Consider the following 22,153-nt stretch of genomic DNA (forward strand, 5'->3'; position numbering starts at 1 on the left):
ACGATTTAGTCTTTCAAGGCTGCCATAATCATAGTCACACGGCTGCCCGCGGTAACATACAATAATCCCGTCGCACCTACGTTCCCGCTGACCTGCGGCGTCTCAAACTTGGATCCAACGACCCCAACGCCCTTGCGTCTTCCAACGACGCGTGTGCTCCGTGTGCTCTCCTCAGAGCTGTCGGCTCCAACCTGTTGGGCAAGTTTCGTAGTGAGCTGCAGTGTACTGCGCCATTTTTTTCTCCCGAAATTCTGAGAAGGCCGAATTCTCTCGTATCTTCAAAGAGAGGAGCAGTGAACTAGATTTCTGGAGACAGCAGCACAACAGCAATATATGGCTCGAAAATGAAAGCAAACTAAATATCATGTCGTGTTGTATAATACCTCCAATCTGGATGATCAGTTCAAGCTTTTATCTCAAGCGTTGACTATGTTAGACGAATTAACTGTAAGGAGCAGGAAGGAAGAAGAAAGCGTTCGCTGCTAACTCATGCGCACGCATGCTATCCTCAGGTATGTGTTTCCTTTTTGGTCCCTGTTCCTTTTGTGCGCAGTTCACTTGTCTCTTAGCAAGCATGAACTAGGAACGAGTACCAATTACTGTGGCCATTGAGAATGTCTGTGCTTGTCAAAAAAATCTAAGGCATATCTCTGCTCCAAGCATGGCTGTTGCGTTTAAGCGAGGCAGTGAAAGCGGCTCTTTCGATTTTGTTTCCTTGAGGTTCTGCAAGCAAGTGCGCGCTATTTAACCGCTTTTTACTGCAGTGACATTGAGAAATAAGAATGAGTGATAGTATTAACTACAAAATGAAGGCGAAGAAAGGAATGGAGGTGCAGTAACCGGCACTGGACTAATGCGGCGTCTTCGGCCGGCGTACGTGCGTTCAACTCTCGGCCTTTGTATTCCCTTAGACATAAGCGGATTGCTGCCCTTTCACTGGATACTGTGCCTCTGAAGGCACGGAGGAAACAGCGAACGGTCGATGAGCCCATAAACGTTGGCCATGTAAGCCTGGGTGATCTCTTCCGTGGAGGCCCTTATTTACGAATCGATGGTCGCGCTCTTCCAAGCCCTTTCTCCGATGAGATTACGGTCGTTACGGTTCCTAAACTGCAGACGCTTAGGTTTGCGACATTGCCATCGCTTGCGCATTCGGCACCAGAAAGTACGAAGACAGCCTGACATGCTCTGCAATAAAAAAAGACTAAAAAACGAACAACGATATCAGTTTTTTTTACGTTTTACTTGCGCGCTTGCGCATATAGTTTTGCTCACTGAGTTCACGCAAAAGAAAACGTAACCGCTGTACTCTCTTTGTACGTGCATGGTTGGCCGTCACGTACAGTCTGTGCCAAAATTAAGAAATGCGGTTTGTTTCTTGGCAGTTAAGCGGAGAACTTATGACACCCATTAAGCTCTATACCTACGTAAGGTAAAGAGAACCCTCGTCCTCACCTTTCGAAACCTTTCGGTCTTTAGGGGTGCCCTAAGTACTGCACTGTGTACGACTGAAAGGCAAGTCCCACTGCGTGGTTACTTTTGGCAAAGACGGTGTCTTCAATCGAAGTGAAAGTCACGAGGGATGCATTTGCGCTGTTTTTAGAAAACTGAGTGCTACCTATTTTGCAAAAGGTGCGGGAAGTGTCTTCGTGGTTTGCCACGAAGCACAAAACCACTGTAGCTTTCTCTAGCTGTATGCTTCTTGTATTTTGTATATGTGGGGTTTAAGTTCCCAAACGTGCACGTTGCTTATGAGGGACGCGGTAGCGGAAGATTCCCCAATTATTGTCATGCCTTGAGCTCAGCAGCCTTACACCAAAACCACTGATCCACTGTAGCGAGTATATTTCTTGTATTTGTGGCATGCATTCTTGTGTTTCACTGGTGACACCCTCGTTTTTTTCTTGTACCTTGGTGCATTAGTTGGAGCGTTTAATTGTCAATAGTGCGAAAACTGCGCCATCGTTCATCACGTTGTTGGGGACAATTAAAAAGCCATAGACATTATGAGAGTGGTGAAACATGCCTCGACTAAAGAGCCATCAGTGACACATTAATGAGTACACGTTACAAAGAAAAACGAGGTTTTACACGTGCAGCACAGGGAGCTCATGCGTATTGCTAAAAAAGCGCGGATCAGGAGAAAAATCAGTCCACCCAAATAAAAGGAGATAAAGAGGTCTAGCTGAACGCTAAAACCCACTAGAACCCATATTTCTCGGAGAGTAATACTCACTATTACGCCCGGAGCGATTTGTCTGACACGATGCGTTTTGTGACTATCGCCTGGGGCTCTCGCGAGAGGCTTCTATTTCTTTGCGGTAGAAATGGTACTGGCATTACGGCCTCAGGGACGGTTAGCCAGACCAATGCACCGGCCCCCGGATCCGTCGTATTACTTTCCTGGTGGCCGTGTCCTCTAAAACATCCCCGTCTGTGCTGGCCTCTCGCCAAGTAACGCGGTCATTTTTCTTCCCACCCATCCGGATTGTTCCGAGTTAGAACCAATGTCTGCGAGCGCAGGCACTGGGCACACGCGAGAACTCATAAAGAATCTCTCGTCAAGGCGAAACGAAAAGGTCAGCCAGATGTGGGCCCGTTGTCGACAGCTTGAGCAATATAGAGGGTAAGTTTAATTTCGGGCCTGCGGGCTGTGGGCCGTCGATGATCTATGCACTTATTCTACGTAACTGTGCGGCCAATTCAGAGCTGGAGACGCTGAAGTGCGTGCTGCTTTGCGCACTCGCGTGCTTGTATGGTGAGTGTGGCGCATGGTGGGAGCAGTAACAGCTTTCGAACGGAGAGCTTGGAGCTAAGAAAACCAGTTTATAATTTTTAAGGCCGGCGTGATCGTATACTTGAAGTGAAGTATGCTTCACGGGGACGTAGTAAATTTACGAAAAACGAAACGTCGACGTCGGACACTCGTGCTGATTGTGTTTGTTGAATTGCTTACGGTTACTGTTCGGGCGTTCTCTGCGGTTATTGTAAATCTAAACAGCATCTTAGGCCATCGTTTTACCTTGCCGATCCAGTGATGTGGACGACAGTAGCGAATAAGCAACTTAGCACACGTAAAATAAAAATAAAAATGTGGCTGAAATTTCACAAAAGTATTTTTCAGCAGCTCTGGGGCTTCTTTTGCATCCTTTAGGAGATGCACGTACTCCGACTTGTTCTTGGAGGAGGAACTCTGGTGGAAGTGTCCCCTGCTTTGCTGCAAAATAATGTGCCAGCCCTTGCAACTCCGCCCAAGCGGCGGCGTTTCATCTCGGTAGAGAGTGAGTGTTCCTTCACCTTCACCACACCGCCTAATGCATTCTGAACGACTTACGAATGCGATGCGGCAAAGCCTGTGCCTAAGCCCCCCCCCTCCCTCCCAGGTCTGCGGCGTATAGCGGCTTTCAGGCTGGCACGAACGGCACTCTGTATCGCCCACGGCAAGGACATTCAGGAGTGTCGTTAACCTCCCTCTCATCGCGTACGTGACGAATGATTCAGGTGGTTATTATTCTTGGGGTCCTCTTATCTTGTGCATAGCGAGGCGAGATTCATGATGTGATTTTAATGAAACAGCCAAACCGCTATAGTAACAAGAAGGAACACAAGGAGAACAGATGCGTTCGCCTGCATGCATCTACACTTAGTCGAAATTGATGACACCGATGTCAGCCGACTCCGCTGACTGGCAGAGATTGCACGAAACTTTCGATTGAATTAATAGAAAGATAACGCTCGGCTCCGGTTTAAGAATATCAAGAAAACAGGGTGTTCTTGAGTAGAAGATATACCGTGCGTGCAGTTTGCAGTAAACTTCGCATAAATGAAAAATTATAAATTTGCAGACATTGAAGATAGTGAAGTTTCGACACTTTTGCATCTATTCCCCCTTTCTGTATAGGCCTAAATAATAACGGGCTTTAGGTTCAATGAAAAAAAAAGAAGACGCAATTTTGATACGTTTTCGTGTTGGAAAAAACAAGAGAATGGAGGGGTTGATCAGGTGGCGCGTTTTAGAATGGCTTAGAACTGCTTTCAACAGGTAAAAAAAAGGCCAAAAGCGGGGACCTCTGCCAGCACAAGTCACTGCAATTGTTCTTAGGGCGTGGTAATATGAAATTAAGAGAAATGCTCAAAGTTTACGTGCTTGTATAATTGTAGGCGTTATTGTTATTACATCAATAACAATAAAGTGTTGATGCTTAACGGGCACTGAGAAAAAAAAAACTCACTGTACGGTTACCACTGCGTAACGTGAGATTCAGAAACAGCTGTTCAAATACTACGCTCATCCCGCCTTCCAGAGATACCACTCGCCGAGTTGTTCCCGTGGCAGCCACTCTCCGTTGGCGCGTTCCTCCGCTCTCGCCTTACCCTCATCCTTTAACGGCAACCGTTTTCCCCCATCGCAAGCACCCTCCGGGAGGTTCCCGTGGCAACTCCTCTCCGTCAAATGAAGGTGAAACTGCAGCCCACGGTGAAATCGGCGCCGTTAGGCTAGTAAAGCTTTCACTTTAAAATGATAGGTGTAACGTTAAGAGACAAGAAGACAGGAAGAGGGCACAGTGAATGAGGGAACAAACGCGGTTCAATGACATCCTAGTCGAAATCAAGAGGGAGAAATGGTTTGGGCAGGGCATGTACTGCGAACGCAAGATAACCGCTGGTCCTTAAGGGCAATGGAGAGGATTTCAGAAGAAGGCAAGCGTAGCACGGGGTGGCAGAAAGTTAGATGGGCGGATGAGATTAAGAATTTTTCGGGGATACGGTGGGCGTAGCTGACAAAAGACTGGGTTAATTAGAGAGACATGGGAGGAGCCTTTGCCCTGCAGTAGGCGTAGTCAGGCTGATGATGATGATGATGTTTACCCAGCACCCTCCGGTTGCACCTTCCTCACACTGGGGATACCTTCCTCCTTCCAGGCTAACCGCCCCCCGCTCACGCACTCCCTCTCTGTCTTCATGCCCTCCTCCTTCCAAGGTAGCCACCCTCCAGATGGTTCCGGTGGTTACCACCCTTTAGTTACGCATTCCCTCCCTCTCGCCATACCCTCCTTCATCCTTACACAGTAACCAGCCCCTGGAAAGTTCTGGTGGTAATCATCATCATCATCAACCTGACTACGCCCACTGCAGGGCGTATCACAGAGATGCGGTAAAGTTTTTTTTAAATAGATTATGGGCATCAGATGAAACCATGAAGGCAAGGCGTAACATGACGGCAGCTTTTGTCACAGCCGTCTGCTTGCCGACTGGCAGCCGACAGGCTGCTTGCACGGCACATCCAAGCGGGCTCAGCGGTAATCACTCACAGCGGGCGCATGCGGCTGGAATGTTGTGCTGCTCGGGAATTTCGATCTCCGCTCTCGGGGAGGGGAGATTGTGACGAAAAACATTGAAACTTGAAGAACTGCATGACTTTTGTTTGTTTATTTTTTCACGCTCTTGAGAGTTTTTAATGAAACGTTTCGAGGTAGAGATGTATTTCAGCTGATGATCAACTCTTTCATTACCATGAAACTGCAAATTTTTTTCTTAGTTGCTTTAGATTGCCGTCACGGATGTTGTTCTGGATTAATTTTCTCCATCCATTCTGTGCTTTGCTGAAGTGAGGTGGATTATATTTCATTTTCACGGTGAGATTTGATATTTTTAATGTAAGCTGTGCACATCCCTCGATGTCCGTAACTGGTGCTTCTATTTGCCCGGCCTCGCTTCAGCACCACTCGGATAGGGACGAACTTAATTTGCTCACTGAACAAATGCTACTTCTTGTGCAACTGCTGGTTTTAGTTGTTTTACCGCGTGGTTGAACTGCATTGAACATGAAAAAAAACTCTCCGAAGGAGAAATCGTTAAACATTAACACGCCTGGCGTGACAAGAACTTTATCCTCGATCCCTGTGTAAAAAAGAGAAACAAACCAAGCGTATTTCAGATAACGTGCACTCCATACTAGCATAAAGATCTTTGATGGATGCGGCACAGGCATGACAGATCACCTGGCCTCCCTTTCCGGACATCCCTACACCTAGGAAATTCTTTCGCATTAAGAAAATGGTTACCTTGGAAAGCCAATGGAGTGGTCAGTATATGGCCGTAGCGTGAGGAGATCGCCGAAAGAAGACTCTGGAGGGAGGTGGGGAGGAATGGAGACGAGTCACGACTGAACGATAAAGGAGTAAATGCTGTTGTGAAGAGGAGAGCCTGTTCTAGCTGTGCGAGTTCGCACAGCGCACAGTCACCGCTGAGTGCAAAAAACGACCCCTTGGGCAAAAAGAAAAAGGAATATCTTGGTAGCGAAAAATTAACATGATCAGAGTTGACTGAGTTTCTCTCAGTATGAAAGAGCATTAAGACGAGAGCTCTGGGAAAAAGTAAAAAAAAGCAGCGAAGTGCAGCAAGTGACGAAGGGGGCGGCTCATCCTTCCTGTCATTTAAAAGCGAGCGCACGTGGGTGTGGCCGTTTTGCTTTGCTTTGCCCATGCACGAGCGAAGAAAACGGCCGCCAACTCATTGTTGCAGGATATGAGGGCGCCGCGTGGTAGCCAACGAACTGCAAAGGCAAAAAAGTTCTGCTTACCACGACGCCCAAATGGACTAGTCTTTGGCGTGTACAGCGGTTAATGCGACTGAAATCATGAGGGGCTCCCCTTATTGTAGGAATAACCAGATTTATTCCCTCATCACACGCACTTGCAAAGCACGCGAACTAGTCGCATTCAAGGACACATTTTTTCTTTCTTGGCAGAGAGGCACAACTTTCCGCGCAGTCGCGTTCTTTACTTTCTTGCGAGTTGCAGACCCACAGTGGGCACCGCCCCCAATTTGGATCTATCCCGTGAAAATCACAGCCCTCGGATCTAAAAGCACGCAGGAGGCGTGTAGAGGAAGCCTGAAGACAAAGTGCCCCCAGACAAGCAAAATACGGACGATTCTGGTGGCCAGCGGCGAGGAAAAGACAGAACGAGAAACAGGGAGCGAACGCGGGAGGGAGAAAGGCAGCTGCGATAAGCGCGCGAAGCGTGTGTGGTGGAACGCCCCGGAACGCTGAACATCGGCGATAAATCAATAACCTGACCGGAGGAAACTCCGTGCAGAACACTCGTTCATCGCAGCAGCTTCTGCAGCAAAGTAGCCCCGCGATGCCGGGAAGGAACGTCGCGAGAATGCGCCCGGTTGTTACGACTCGCTCCTTCCGTGTGGAGAGAAGGAAAACGTTGTGACGTGCACAAGCCCTTCCCGGCGTGGTGGACCGCACATCACCGTGGCCGGAAGTGGCGCAACACGAAAGCGCGAGAGGAGAGCGCGAGAGATAAAGTATAGGAGTGAACGTTCTTGACTTCCTTTCAATGCGCAATAGCGGTGGCTTCAATTTTCTTTGTTTTCGTTTGCTACTTGCGAATTTTTATGCCTTTTATGAATTGCCGGAACGCAGCTGGATTATGCATGTGCGTAAAATATTGATTAACTATTCCTGAACGCAGTGAAATGAGTCAACCATGCCTTATTGTTCTCGACTCCGCTGAAATTCTTATATTATGAATGCTGTGCATCGCGAAGGTCCGTCGTAAAACTAATCCTTCGAAAGATAAACCTCGACATAGCAGAGCAAAAGGTGCAGGAGACAAAGAAATGAACAAGCTTAGCTGTGTTGGTATAGAATCTAAAATTGCGGGGCCCGCACTGCCGAGTGATCAATTCTGGTGGTCATTTTTTGCCTCACTTGATGTTGTCTAGCATTGTCTGTCTTAGGCGGAAAGCGTTACAATACTTCACCAGCAGAGGGAAGTTTAGGTTCATGTATTTTAACGCACTAAACCAACTTAAGCTATGAGGGATGCCGTAGTGAAGGTCTCCGGAAATTTTGACCACCTGGGGTTCTTTAATGTGCACTGACACCGCACAGTACACGGCCCAGTAGCATTTCGTCTTCATCGAAATGCGACCGCTGCGGCCGGGATCGAACCCGCGTCTGTCGGGTCAGCAGCCGAGCATCATAACCACTGAGCCAGCGCGGCGTCTAGATCTGCTTAATGGCAGTATGGATACAATGTTTAAATAAGCTGACGAAGTGTAACCTACACTGGGAAGTAGATGTATGCCAGCACAAACAAGATAATAAAAAGGCAGGAAAGTAACATGGAAAACCGCCATGCTCTTCTTGCGCGAGAATTTTCTCCTAGTTGAATTGAGGCGAAAAAATTTAGCAAACTTCATGCTCCTGATTAAGAAAAAAAATAGTTATCCTGACAGAGGTGAATGAAGTCTAGGCTAATCTGGCTGCCAAAGTATGGATATAAAAACATATAAGATATTTGTGGTCGCACTTGAACGTTATCTATTCAATGCCAGCGCGTGCAAGCTGCACCACGACGTTTAACCGGCCATTGTGTTTTACCAGCTGAGACTAGCTTTACCGGTCTGTTTCAACTGTGATTTTCCTATGCAACAAGACGTCCCCCAATTGCCGCGCACAGCAAGCAGCGACACACTGACACTAAAGGTAGAAAATGAAAAAGAAGGCCTATGATTGTATTAATTTTTCGATAATGGGAGAGTACGAGTGTTCGTACTATGGACATGCTGTTGGTGGCAGGAGAGGCCACTAAACTCCTGAAGACGTTGCTGGTAGCTTGTTTGTCTCTGATGAAAAGCGATTTTGGTCTTCACGTTGTCGCGTACTGCTCTCAAAGCTGGTCTTAACCAAAACGAATAGTCTCATGATCTTCGAAGAACCAGCGTAAAAGTACAACGAACAAGAAGAAGGACGGCGTGGACGGAAGCACTGTACTAAATACTTTTTTTTCAGGAGTTATTAGTACAGCGCTTCTATCCACGTCGTCCATTTTCAACTTGCCCGTTCTCCTTTTGCGCTCGTTCGTCGAAGATCATGGAAGACCAACTAGCCCAACAGCAATCGATGCATGTTCTCAGCTTCGCTATTTTAGTCATTCACATTATACCGGTGAGAGAAGCGTATTATAATTTTGAGTAGACGATGCAATACGCCCGTATGAAACTTTCTTTGAAGCCTTCCTTCTTAATATGAAGATGCCACAGGTGCACAGTTCCATGATTTTTCGCCAGTTTCAAAGGTTTTACTCCAAAAGGTTATATTTCCGCACAAAAAGGCAAATTGGTCTGGTTTGGTTTATGAGGCTTAACGTCCCAAAGGCACTCAGGCTATGAGGGACGCCGCAGTAAAGGGGCCCGAAAAATTTTCACCGCCTGGGGTTCTTTAACGTGCACTGACATTGCACAGTACACGGGCCGCTAGCATTTCACCTCCATCGAAACAGAACCCCCGAGATCGGGATCGAACCCGCGTCTTTCGGATCAGCAACCGAGGACCATAACCACTGTGCCATCGCGGCAGCTTAATAAGGGCAGAATGGGTTGTTTTATATCCAGGACATGAAAGCCACAATCATAGTAAACCTTTTCTTTTTTCACAATGAGGAAAAAGGGTAGTACCATGCTAAAGAAAAAAATAATTCGCAGAGAATCCTAATTACATTACGTGCTGGCAAAGAGACAGCATCAGAAGCTGTTCCAATTTTCTCCAGTGTTGACAGCGCCGCTGGCTCCTGCAAACGTCACAGAGAGGGGCGGGGTGCTCCGGATCCTCTGCCCGTCCGCATAGGCAGCTGCGCCCGAGAGGTCAAGAGGAGCACTGTTGATGCCTTTACCGGAAATGACGTAACTACCCTCCAACCAATGGGAATTATCTCGCCTGGTGACGTCTCTTCTCTCGAGCCAATGAACTGCCCGATGAGGCTTTTATTGTTACCACATTAGAAACGCCTTTGCAGATTGAAGCGGGACCCATGTAGCTCATGCCCTGGATTTGCAAAACCGCTTTTAACTTTTAATTGCTAGGGCAAGAAATGACGGCACTAGGTCTGTCTAACGAGTGAAACAGTTAGAATTGTTGCAGTTAGCGTACACTGCAAGGAGCAGTGGCCAGAGCTCGATGGTGATGAAGAAGCTTGCGGTACGGAAAACACTTTCCGAGTCTGCAGAGCTCTGGGACATGATATATAAACTGATGCTAGCAGGTCCCCGGCGTGGCGGCACGCTTCAAAGTCAGTGCATGATATAAAGGAGCCAAAAGCCTCACCTCCCACAACTTAGAAGTTGAGCGACAGGGCATCACTGGTCTACGCTGTTTTTGACACACGTTACTATTCAATACGAGCACCCGTACACTTTGCTAACTTCTCTCTCTACTACGAGGGCCCATGTGGTACGTTTGCCCACATTCTCGCTCATTTTTCGAAACGAGATCACACAATCGTGCAGGTTCTTGAAAGTTGGATGAATACATCTGCTAAGCTATCAGTATATTGTGCTACTGTCCTGTGTGCTATCACTTCGGGATAAAATAGGAACGTCAACTTTAAAAAATCAATCCATCCCCTTTTCAGGTTCAGGTATATAGAACAACGAGAATGATTCACGTTAGCACGTAAATGTTCAGTGAAGGATGTGGGAATTGAACTGCTTGAGCGAACCGAGTGCGCGCCCGCTGCTGTCGTTTCGTTCGTTCGAGAGACCCCCCGTGGGTTGTACGCGAGCGGAATGTAGGCGGCCGCGTTCCTTGTCCTCCTGAGAAGCTCCTTCGAGAACCGCTGTAAATGACCCTCCCTTCCGTTCTACCCGCTTCGACTTCGCGTCGTCCCCATTGGGTAGCCCCGAGCCACATTTGGGGGCGTTGTTTCGACGAGAGGCCGCAAGCGGGAAAGGTACGGGGAGACCGCGGACGACTCGGGCAGCAGAAATGTGCGTAGAGCCTTTGCCGCAGCCCCTCGGTGCCGCAGCCTTTGCCGGGGGACCGAGAACGCGGGCGATTTAGCGCGCGTACCTAGTATGTGCTATGCTCGAGTCCAGGCCCGAACGGAGTCCTGTCTCCCGCCGGTGCGGCACTGACGCTCCAGTTTCGGGAGGACCTGATTTGGCTGTTTCACCGTCACCGCCGTCCATCGCCAATGGCGACGCGCGAGGAGCCATCGACGTGCGACCTGTGCCATCTGAATGAGCTCCGCGAATTCCACATCCTCTTTTATGCTGTGCTGTGCGGCCAGCGATCGCCCTTAGCTCTGCTGTCACACGTGTGTAGTCCTTGCATAGAGCGCCGGATGCCGCGGGCCCGGTTTCGGGAGCTGCGCCTGGGCTATGGATTATACTGAGGTCTGGTGTTTAGTGCAGTGTTTTGTAATGCAGACAAGGTGGAAGCTCGGGCATGCTAGGTTTGTCAGTGTCGCCACATTTGGTTTGTCATTACTGTGTTTTGCGCGGTAGCGATCATTTTGTAATGCAGCTTAATAGGTAATAAACACCTGCGATATCAAATAACCGTGCCTTTCTTCCTTCGGAGCGACAGCGCAGGCGTGCGGCGAACGCTGGCAGTGCCTTCAGCTTGTTCTGGCCCGAACCGAGTTATATGGTTGAAGTTTCACTTAATTAACACGCCGTCATAAGTAATCGCCACAAGCGAATGACCGTAAATCAGTTGCACACATGCCATGCAACAGTGGAATGAAATGGAAGAATAATGCTTGTGAGAACATGCGTTTCACTCTTCCGACGGGGTAGTAACTGCATGCTATTATTCGCCTGGTGAACCACTTAACCCTTTCTTTTTCACTTCGTTTTCATTTTATTATTTGTCAAAAGTTTATTCTTCTGTAAGATTCAAAAACCCCTCTCCAAACAGTTTTGAAAGCTAGTCTCATGCGAACTTTGAATTATAGTGTGGAAGATATGTATTGTGCCTATTTATCAGAGGGCAAGAAATATAAGCCTGTCTGTACGCTTTAAAAATTAATCTCCATGGGCTATGCAGCGATCGAGTGTCGCGGAAAAAAGCTCGATCGTTCAAATAAGCGTTAAATTGGCGTTAATTAGCGCAACTATCACTGCACTACTATAGAGGCTCAATTGATCGTAATGCTAATTTTGATTTCTCTTGGACATTTTATGTCCAAGCAATTTTTAAATTTTATGCACACTTTTGCATTTTTTTCTTATTGCACGGTCTGAATTCGGGGAAAAATGTTAATGTGGACAAGCACAACGCTTCCTTCGTAGTTTATTTCCATTTAACATTTGCCTGGCGGGGCAAGTAATATTTAGAGAAAGAAGCCCATTAGCAGTCTACGTGCGAAGTCTTTTTATTATCTTGAACCTGCATTTAAATTTGGCGGCATTGAAGAGCCCGTCGTGAGATAATCTGCGCCCGGATTCGTGGCTCTATTCAAATAATAGCGGGTGAAGTTATGGACCTGCATCTGATACCTTTCCCTGTCTTATCGTTTCGGCTCATGTGTTAGCAATAGAAGCGTGCCATGAGAGCCAAGATATAGGCGTATTTGCTTGGATCATGATCTGAGCTTTTAAACAATATCTACGAAGCGGAATGCAGTTTAGCGGTTTGCCAAACTATGCACGGACGGGATGTTAAAAGAAATGACGCCTAAGTAAAGATATGAGCCCGACTGTTTACAAGTTTTTGAGGTTATTCAGAGTCCGCACAAAGCAATTTTTTAACTAATAGCGAACAATACTTTGCTTTCGATCATTGTGCGTCCATTTTTTAAAATGAACTAGTTTTATCCGCGCTGTCCTTTAAAGAGGTGCGATTAATGAATTATTTTAAGTCTCGTACGTTAAAGGCCGACGTCATTCTCAGACTATCTTGATTCGGCTATAGTGATGAACTATTCAATGTGCGAACGAGGCAAATTCTGGCTATTGATGAAACGTACTTGCATGAGAATGTTTTGAGAAGATGGCCTTTCCTAATCAGCCACGGTACATATAACTACATTAGGGTAAAACAAATTTGTAGTAAGGTGTCTGTCTATACACATATGTACGAAAGTGTGAATGGTGCTCCCGAAAGGCGTAGAGTCTTTTCGTTTAGTGGTAGAACTGTAACTGTTTCGCAGAAACTGCCGTCGTTCGGACACCGTCTCTTGACAAACGCATTTGCGCCAGTGCATGCCTTCGCTGAATAGTGCTTATTGGCAGCTTTTGCCGAGGTATATTACTTTCTTCCTGTCGCTCAGGACGATACCTCTTAATTTTTCAGTCAGCGGAATAGGCGACGGAAGTATTTTGATACATGACATGTAGCGCGAACAGGACGAAGGACAAAGAAAGAGGCGCACAACACAGGTGCTTACTTCAGACTGAAGGAAACCGAAGGTGAACAAGGCGAAACGAAACCCTAAAGGACAAACAGGCGCACGCGCCCCGAAAAAGCAGCGATTTACGTTCCTTAAGAATGCCAGCTCTCTTTTGGACAGGGAGATACGACGGCTCGCTAACACATTTACCTTCCAATGCAGTGATCTTCGCTGCTTCAATGATTTCACGGGTCAACTGGTCACGGTGTCTGGCCAGGATCAAGCACTTCTACATAAACGGAACACAACCATGCTCTTTGGCTGTCGATTGTGAAGAGTGTACTTGTGTTCCCTGAATGTTGGTGCACGGCGTTCAATTTTCTCTATTCAAACACTAAACAGTGGACCTTCAGAACATTGCAAGTCCTCATCCACTGACACTAACGAAGGAAATATACCACAGGGGGTTGCATCAGCCCACCCTACTGGTTGCAGTGTCGCCGGCGCTGGTCAGGCACACGCCAAAGTTAAGCGGCGACGGAAGGCAAGTGCGCTGTCCCGCTAAGAAAAATGGCTGATGAAGGAGACACCTCAAGGCCCGAGTGCTGCTAGCCGCCAAAATGTATGACCCGTCATAAAGTCCGCAAATCCTTTTCTGCAGTGCATTTCATGTAAAAATCCACTCCGGACGAAGAGACAGCCTGTAATCTTACGCCACTACATCTCTCTATGCACCCGGCGAATAATTGCTAGCTGTGGACATTTTAGTAATAAAACTGTGCATTTATCTTCATCCCGAAGTGCAGAGACAAACTTATTTTTTAGATAAGAAGTCACTGAACTCCTGGAAATTGCCCTGATATTATTGATAAATATTTTGAAGAACACAGTTGGTTCAACTAAGTGGCCCATAAAAGACTCCCAGGCTTCCCGCCGTACCCCTGGCCAAGAAGTAGCCGTGGCAGCTCTACCTTATCTCTTACGAGAGTGCCCGCTCCCACGCCCAGCTGATCTAATCTCATGACCACTGGCCGAACATAGTGGAGAGCCCCCTCCTTCACGGGTGACATCTTGTAGATGTCCATCTTGATAACAATTTTGTTTTGACAACAGATGACTGTGGAAGTTTCGGTTAGTTTCCCCACAGAAAATCAAATTGTAGGCTATCGCTGTATATGTGCTGTGTTTCAAAATGCAAAAAAAAGTGAAAGGTAACAGAATTGGCTCTTCACACTCGGGCTCTTGAGTGACGCTATTTATAAATTTAGTTGGGTGGTAACAACTACCGCCAGAGATATGCGTTTGATGCGTACTACATTATTTGCAGGCATTGAGGATAATAGGGGTGGGAAATTGATGCTATTGCCTAACTGTTTTCACCTTTGTCGTTGCAGAAAACCTTTCCTTTCCTTCCCTCCTCACAATTCAAGTTTATGACGTCCACGCTCTAGTCCCTCAACGACAAAGGTAATTCTGTGCCAACTACATTCCAGTGTTCCGTCTGGAGTGCTGAACCGTGTCTTTCGTAGGGTCCACGCAACGCGACTCGTGAGTGTGCGAAGATGTTTCGTGTTCGTAGCCATTCCTCGCACCGAAGTTGTTCAGATGTGAAGCTGTCAAGCGATAATGGTCAGCATGGTCGTCTCGCTTGTGCAATACGACAAGGAAAGAACAGCGCCGATGGTCACCAAGCACGCACAATCTCCTGGGCGCAACAAAGTAGAGGAGCGACCGTCTACACGCTATCACAATATCTCCGGCTCAAATCGGCCTTATCATGACTCTTGACGAAACCTAGCTGCACAAAACCTTTCGTAGGCTATGCACAGCAGGAAAAGAAAAGATAGCAAAAAAAGGGAGCTAGTTGGGTAACCAATAATGCCTATTAGCACAAGCATGCGAGATAACTTTGCGTGCTAAGTGCTCGGTTCAGGTGCTTATGGTCACTGTGGCTGAGCCCAACGAGTGAATTGATAGCTCGAAGCTGCCCATAAGTCTTGCCCATTCGCAACAAATGCATGTGTATCGCGTAGCGAGGGGAAGATAACGCTATAGGATGCACACGGCCGCTCCTGTGCATTGTGTCGTCCAGGGGTGCATTTCTCTGCTTTTTCCCATTTTTATGTCCTTTGTGTACTCTCGAAGGCAGGCATTAGAGCACGACGTGTTTATAGAAACGGGTCAACGCAATTGGACATGGTCGAGTAGCTATACTCACACTGTTTTGGCGCGTTTCCTCTGTTGCCAAGAGAGGGCGTTCCTCTTGCGGTGCCTCTGATTACCGCAGTCAGCTGGGAAGAAAAAAGTCGGAGCATAGTGTCCCTTCTGCGAGCAGCGAGAATAGGGACTCAAACTTTGCGACTTAATGATGTGGACGTCGTTTTATCTTACTTTCCCTAGTGCAGGGTTGACAAGCAGACTATCTGATTTGATATTTTTTTCTTTTTCCCATGCCTAGATTCAAAGCATCGTATTTTGTGCATTTTGACGCCAATAACTATTAAGATGTAACGCGAAGCATGCAGGCAAGTTGCTATTCGTAACTTCCTCACGAAAGGTGCTGCACCTATTTTCATTCACAGTCGTGAGACTCGATCGCACTTCACAGCAATGCTTGCCTCTTAGTTACAGCAGCAGAGGTGGAAGTGTCCGCTCAGCGAAGTATTGAAGCACATTTGTAACCTGAACATACTATGTACTGACATCTCACATGTGTAAAACTCAGTGAGTTTATACTTAGCTGATAGCGTATCTTACTTTGTCAGTAATTTGCAGTAAAGCGTTGCTCTAAGTTTGGAAACTCATGAAAGAGTTGTCAGATCCTCGTATATCAGCGTAAGGAGTACTGCGGAACCTTCATAAGTGCACTTTTAGTGGTATACGCATTATAGTGACAGAACTGCAGTGCGATACTCTCGCGCACTAATGGATCGCTTGTTTTGCACAGCGAACGATTCAAGCAGGGGTACACTACAGATGGATGGATCGTTTGAGCGAAAACCTTGATGGTAAAGGCAGTGTTCTAGTGGTGTGCCAGGTTATGAGATTGGTGTGAAGCTCGTTACCACGCCCTGGATGGCGAGGTACATGAACATGGAGACCAGCTCTCTCAAATGAAATGCAGTGAACATTACTGGACATGCGGAAAAAACAAAGAAAAGAAAACTGATTACATCTTTGCGAGGGGAATTAATAAAGAAAAATAATTGCGTTGAATCCTTTCGGACGCGCATCTGGGTGTAAAGGGAGATAATGCGTGGAGCAAGCGCGCTCCACGAGATCGGCGCCGAACTGTGCGTTCTTCGCGCTGTCCTTCGTTTATTCCTCAGTAAGTTACCCCTCTCCCTGCCCGCTTTTACAAACCTCCTTTCAGTACTGATGCAAAATAAAAAGGGAAGAACACATGTGGGACCTTTGTAAAAAAACAGATGACAAATAACAAAAATGCAGGCGAAAGCACAATGACACTGCGCAGTTAGAACAGAGCATACTTCTCTAACAAACCCCCGTCCAAGCGCCAAGCAGTCGTTTTGTTCTCTTTCCTTTTTTGCACCACTTTAGCTCTGACAAAACAAGAGCGTTGTCGACACTCTATGTGTTGTCACTTTTTGCTCAATTTGCAGGTGTAACAATGCTCTTGGTTCATTTCGGGTACTACATACCTACATCACCAATGAATCCTTTAGGTATTCAGTTCATTGGGATACCCTGCAGCGTTAAGAAAGTTTTGACGCCTTAGAACTTCTTGCGAAGTGTTTGTAATTTCTCTGCGCTCTATGGCTCCAACGCGCAAAGCTTTCTGCCTGAAGATTTACGTTGAGATCATTTTGTGGCTGCTGCTCCTACAGTCAGCATTTTTTACATCCATGAGAAGCGATGATTTTCAACTCCCCTACGTCAGCGTCGCGTTAGTACGAAGGAGGCAGGTGAGGTTTTTATGAGCTGTCACCGGACGGCGCTCTCTCGCGTCGTATTGAATTTCCGGACCTGTCTGCTCCCATTTCCACAGCGATGATCATAGCGCATATTCTTCGCTCGCGCAAAAAAAGAGAAAACCCTGGTTTCCAAATTTTTCAATCATTACGTTGTAGTTCCCGCCAAAGCCGACAAACGGTCGAAATGAGTGGAATTGCAACAATTCATGTTTTGTGGATCACTGGCGCGATCAAACGTCCGCTGGTCGCTGGAAGGAACGTTAACATTTTATTAGAGTCCCTGTCACATTTCGAAGATATTGCGTTAGACGGGAGAACAGCATTCGCGGTGCGTATCGCAGATTAATGTGCGACTGCGTAAAAGGTAGGGTGATTTGAAGCATGCGCTTAAAAACTGCTCGCCAAGTCGAAATGACCATAGGGATATCTTTTCAAATGGTGCTATTGAACCATGAAATTTGAACTTTTAATGAGAAAGATTTGAAGTCGGTGTTTTTATGTATTTACACACATTCCGCAGCCCCATAAAGGGAGAGAGCAATGTATTATTGCAAACTTCGATAATGTTCCGGGGATTTGGAGGTCCCCTTTATTGAAAGGGGTGAGGGCGCAGGAAAAGAAAGGGGGTGTACGGGGGATGTACGTCTCTGGAAGTTCCATGTTTGAAAATATCGCCTCGTGGAGTTGAAATCGCCTGCAGTTATCAACACTGCGACCATAGTGGACAGATCGGCTATGTGGTTGCGTTCGTCCAGTATTTGTTGCTCTTATCCTGTTGTCATGTCCTAGGGGCGCCACAGGCAGCATCATGACTAAGAATACCATATATTATAGACGGATTAGCTACCTCTTGTTCGATGAGAAATTGAGGCTCGTGCGGCTGCCAGCTATCTCGGCCGCATAGTTGAGGATGGAGAAACCGAAGTGAAGCAGAGAAGGAGAGAGAGACGTGAATTGCGACGAAAGGCATCGGTTAGGCGCAGCGGTTTCCGTCCGGGTCATTGAAGCGTGTTGCATTTTTTCCGTCTGCGATCTCGGGTGGCTGTCTACTTGGCCACATATTGGGTGGGGGAGATAAAATTACTGCCCTCTCCGTCCCAGGTCCCCTTCCGCCCGCCGTGCATCCGAGGGCTGAATGCCGTCTGTTACAACTTGCACTATGGCTGACTGCGTTTGTTTGTCGCATCTGTCCTGCAACGCTGCTGGAGTGTCTGCGCAGACCCGACGCGCGCATCTCAGTGCTGCTATATAAAGTAAAAGGCTTCGATTCGTTCAGCGGATTGTTTGCTCAGCGAAAGCAGATTGTGTGCGGTCGGGTGTGCGCTCTATCGCTTATTTACCCGCTTAGCGCGAGCTCAATCATTATGGCTTTTCATTACGGCTATGCTGAACGTGATTAGTGCGTCATATTTAATGGAGAAGGGGAGCAGGAGAATGATGAGAATTAAATGACGTCTAAGATTTGCGCATTCGTGCAGTGCTATAGATAGCCACGTATGCTACTTTAGAAAAGACAGGAATCAAGGGAATAAAAAAAATATGGCTACACTTAAGCAATTCTTATGAGGTGTAAACGCGAGACCGGTACTTGTCGCTGATTGTGTCACTGGGTTATGCGGCTGAGTTTAACGATGCGGCGAAATGTTGCTGAGTTTAGCGCTGCTACGCTATTTTCCGAGCGTAATGTTCTGCTTATAAGATTGCGACAACGCTAGACGACAAACCGGCCATAGTGCGATCTCTCAGCTTAGTTTTATTTGCGGAGTTAACATTAAAGCAGTGCTTCCCCCACATTGCGCTGAGTGTTCTTTTTCGATGACACCACTTTTCAGCACGATGACGCTCCTTTGCCGAGCGATGGCAGCACTTCTCCGAATGGCGCCATGATGTTGACACTACATTTCTTCACGGGGTTCGTAGGCGAATTCCTGACCATACTCTGGGGGGATGTCGTCGTCGTCGTCTATGGGATCCGGCGACGGCGTCTGCAGGACCAAGTTGGTCGAAAGTAGCATGACCTTGTGATCGGAGTAGTACGTCGATGCGTATACCTTACTTCGTGCACTGCGCGTGGCATGTTCTCGAGCGTCAAGTTGATTCCGGTGCCTCGTGAAGTGGTGACTGCATCTATTGGAGAGCGAGTCTTATGCTGAGATCGGCACGCATCGCGCCGATGAACGTTGGCGCTGAACGTGCGTCCTGATTGAAGCCTCCAACGACGAGCACGGACGTGCCGCAGCGTAGAACCCAAGGCAGATTCCTGTACACAAGCGCAGGTCTCGTACTTTGTCGGCAGTGAACTGCCGCCTCCGGCCACGCTTTTCTGCCTCGCCTGATGATGCAGGCGCGAGCGATTCAACTTCAGACGATGAAGACTCCATAGCTCAGCAACCTCACTCTCCGAAAGCTGAAGGCCAACTGACGTTGGCGGCGGTGGCTTTATTTTTTGTGTAATCTTTAGCCGCGTTCTCAAGGCTACGACAGTGCCGGATCGCATTTCCGAGCGTATCCCGCGGAGGTGACACGCCATTGTTGTGGATGGATATGGTGAATTGAGCCAGCCGCTCCTATCTTGAGCGTAGTCTGCTTTGTAATCCGACAGAGGGGTATTGTATAGCCACCCCAGAGATGAGGAGTGGTGCCCCCCAATCTAAACCCAAATTTGTTTCCAGGCATTGCGGAAGTCGACTTGCCTTTCTCTGAAGGGGAGGGTAGCATTCCGCATTGCGAGGAGGAGTGTTTCCCTCTCTTGCCTGGGCGGCGGCGGTGGAACTTCCAGGAGGGGTGATGGCGTTATTTGCGTGCAGCGTTTCTGCTCCGGGTTTCTGACGACGGCGGTGTTTTCGTTCAACGGGCTAAGTAATCCTAGAGCTGCTCTCACAATAACATTAAAAAAAAATTCACTGACGTTTGCTCGTGACATAATGGCATTTTGAGCGCAACTGATATTACTGCGCGTTTGGCAGCGTATTTAGCAGCTGTAACTGCCTTGCTCATCGCAGTAGAAGAAGTGTCCGAATGTATTCTGCCACATGTTTCCTTCGCCGCCTTTTAATTGTGCAGTTTGTTCCCTCTGCGTGCGTCATGCCGCGCAGCTCGTTAAGTTTTGTCTCTACATACATTAGCGGCGGCGCGTTAGTCATCATCGCGGCCACCTCTCGCGTCGCGCTTTTGTAGCTGCTTCTGCTTTGCCGTGAGTACAGCTTAATCCTGACGCCGGCGTTGCTGAGCCTGGGCTCGGAAGGCACGTTTAGCTATTTCGTTTGCCTCACTCATCGCGGTAGAATGACTAACCGCATGTACTGTGCCGTGCGTTTGAGCCGCGCTTATATAGCCGCCACCATCTGTCTACGAAAACCTGTGGCCGGCCACCCTCGGGCGTCCCTCCGACAAATGCTCTGGTTACAAGATCGCTCCGCCGTCGCCGCCGCCACCGCCGCGAAAGCTTGTGACGATCCTTTAAGAGTTTCACTCTAAACCTTGTTTGTGGTGGGCATTACACAGCAGTGGTGCTATTAAAAGAAAATAACATGATGGGTTAGTGCGCCGGGATACAGAGGTAGGTTTGTTAAAAAAAAAAGAAGCTCCACTCCAAACTCTCACAGTGGAGTACTTGTCCCGTTTGATGCGTGAGAGTTCCTTTTTTTTCTGTTGGGGTGGGCGGAGGAAATGCGAATAATGGACAGATTAAAACCCAGTTAATATAGTGGGTATTTCAGGATGTCTGTAATCTCCTATGCAACCCTGCATGGTAGCTTCGCAGATATGCATAAAACCCATATTATTTTCTGTTGTCGTTGGGCTTTGGAAGCTTTAAAATGCGTACGGCACATTTTAAAGCTGGAAGACTTTTAACTGCGTTTCGTGGATTAACGATGAATTAGCGAAATTCTCGTGGCAGGTGTCCTCACCAGCACGGCAGCGTAAATGATGGCATCTTTTACATCGATATGCCAATAGACGAGAGGGTTCTAATCCCCCGTGCTGCATACGATATGGTCAAGCATGACCTTTGGGCACAAGTGAATAGGGGACTCGCCTGTCGCTCGCGGCACCCTGTATCTCTTTGCGCAAGAGGCACACCTGCATGCCCAGATTTCTTTCATGGCTCTTCCTCATTTTAATAATAGCGGTTATTTTGAAAAAAAAGTTTCGGTTCGATCATCTTTACGAAAACAACTTCAATTCCGGCCGCTCTTGAGGACCAGGAACGAGAGCATCTACCCAAGAGGCCCAGAGCCACAAGGCGGCGAGACTTAGAGCGCAAACATTCCGGGGTGCGTGAATTGTCGAGGACCTCCTGACGACTCCTCCTCTAGGGGCTGCCTCCGCTAAAAAAAAAAGGAAACAGGAGGCTCTAAAGCAAAGGCTGAGAGACCATTAAACGCACAGAGAAGCCAGCGTGAGAGCACGATTACATTGTTCCCGCCATTGCAGGCCTTATTGGAAAACCGTTGCAAGTCTTAAAGTGACTCCATATACTACCCCAAAAGCTGTCAGCGACTGAACATCGCTCTATTGACACCTTTTTGTTGTGCCTGTGGTCGCTACGTGGGCATGTGATTTGCTTCTCCGATGGCCGCATCACAGCTGCAGGTTAAAGAGCGCTTCGTAGCAAGTAAAAGAAGTTTCATGGCAACGAAAAAGAATTCCCAGTTATAGGCTCCTGTTGACGTAGGGGCTGTTGAACAGTGGGCTAACACTACGTGTTCGCGCGCGCAAGACAGCAGTTCCAGCTCCCTTGCGGCAATTCCCTGTTTCTTTTGCTTTTTCGTAATTACAGTTAACAGCATGCAAATTATTTATGATCTCCCCTGAGTGCGCACTTCATGTTAGGTCAGATACGAAGAAACGTCTTCATATCTGACCATTCAGCTAACTGTGAGACGAGCTACGAGGTATGGCCCAAAATCACAGAGTGACGTCCTCCTTCGCGCAAGTGGGAAGTAATTGGGCGATGGCGGAGAGTTCTTCGGCACACCCACTTCCCGCAGTGACGCAGTGATCAGGCATCCACTACACCTTAAATGCACAGCCTCGTTGAGCGAGACGCTCTATGTGGTCGCGCATTGCACACAACAGCGG

The 22,153-nt window shown here is 47.7% G+C and overlaps 1 long non-coding RNA gene across 1 annotated transcript in view; it reads right to left on the reverse strand.

Moving 5' to 3' along the window:
• Positions 1–22,153, reverse strand: part of LOC144095606 (uncharacterized) — a 47,203-nt gene that overhangs the window by 16,538 nt on the left and 8,512 nt on the right. Inside the window, exon 3 of the long non-coding RNA XR_013306743.1 lies at positions 15,352–15,424. This is a non-coding gene — a long non-coding RNA (uncharacterized LOC144095606). The remainder of the gene's footprint in view (positions 1–15,351; positions 15,425–22,153) is intronic.

This window comes from Amblyomma americanum, chromosome 1, assembly GCF_052857255.1.
Source record: "Amblyomma americanum isolate KBUSLIRL-KWMA chromosome 1, ASM5285725v1, whole genome shotgun sequence".
NCBI classification, from domain to species: domain Eukaryota; kingdom Metazoa; phylum Arthropoda; class Arachnida; order Ixodida; family Ixodidae; genus Amblyomma; species Amblyomma americanum.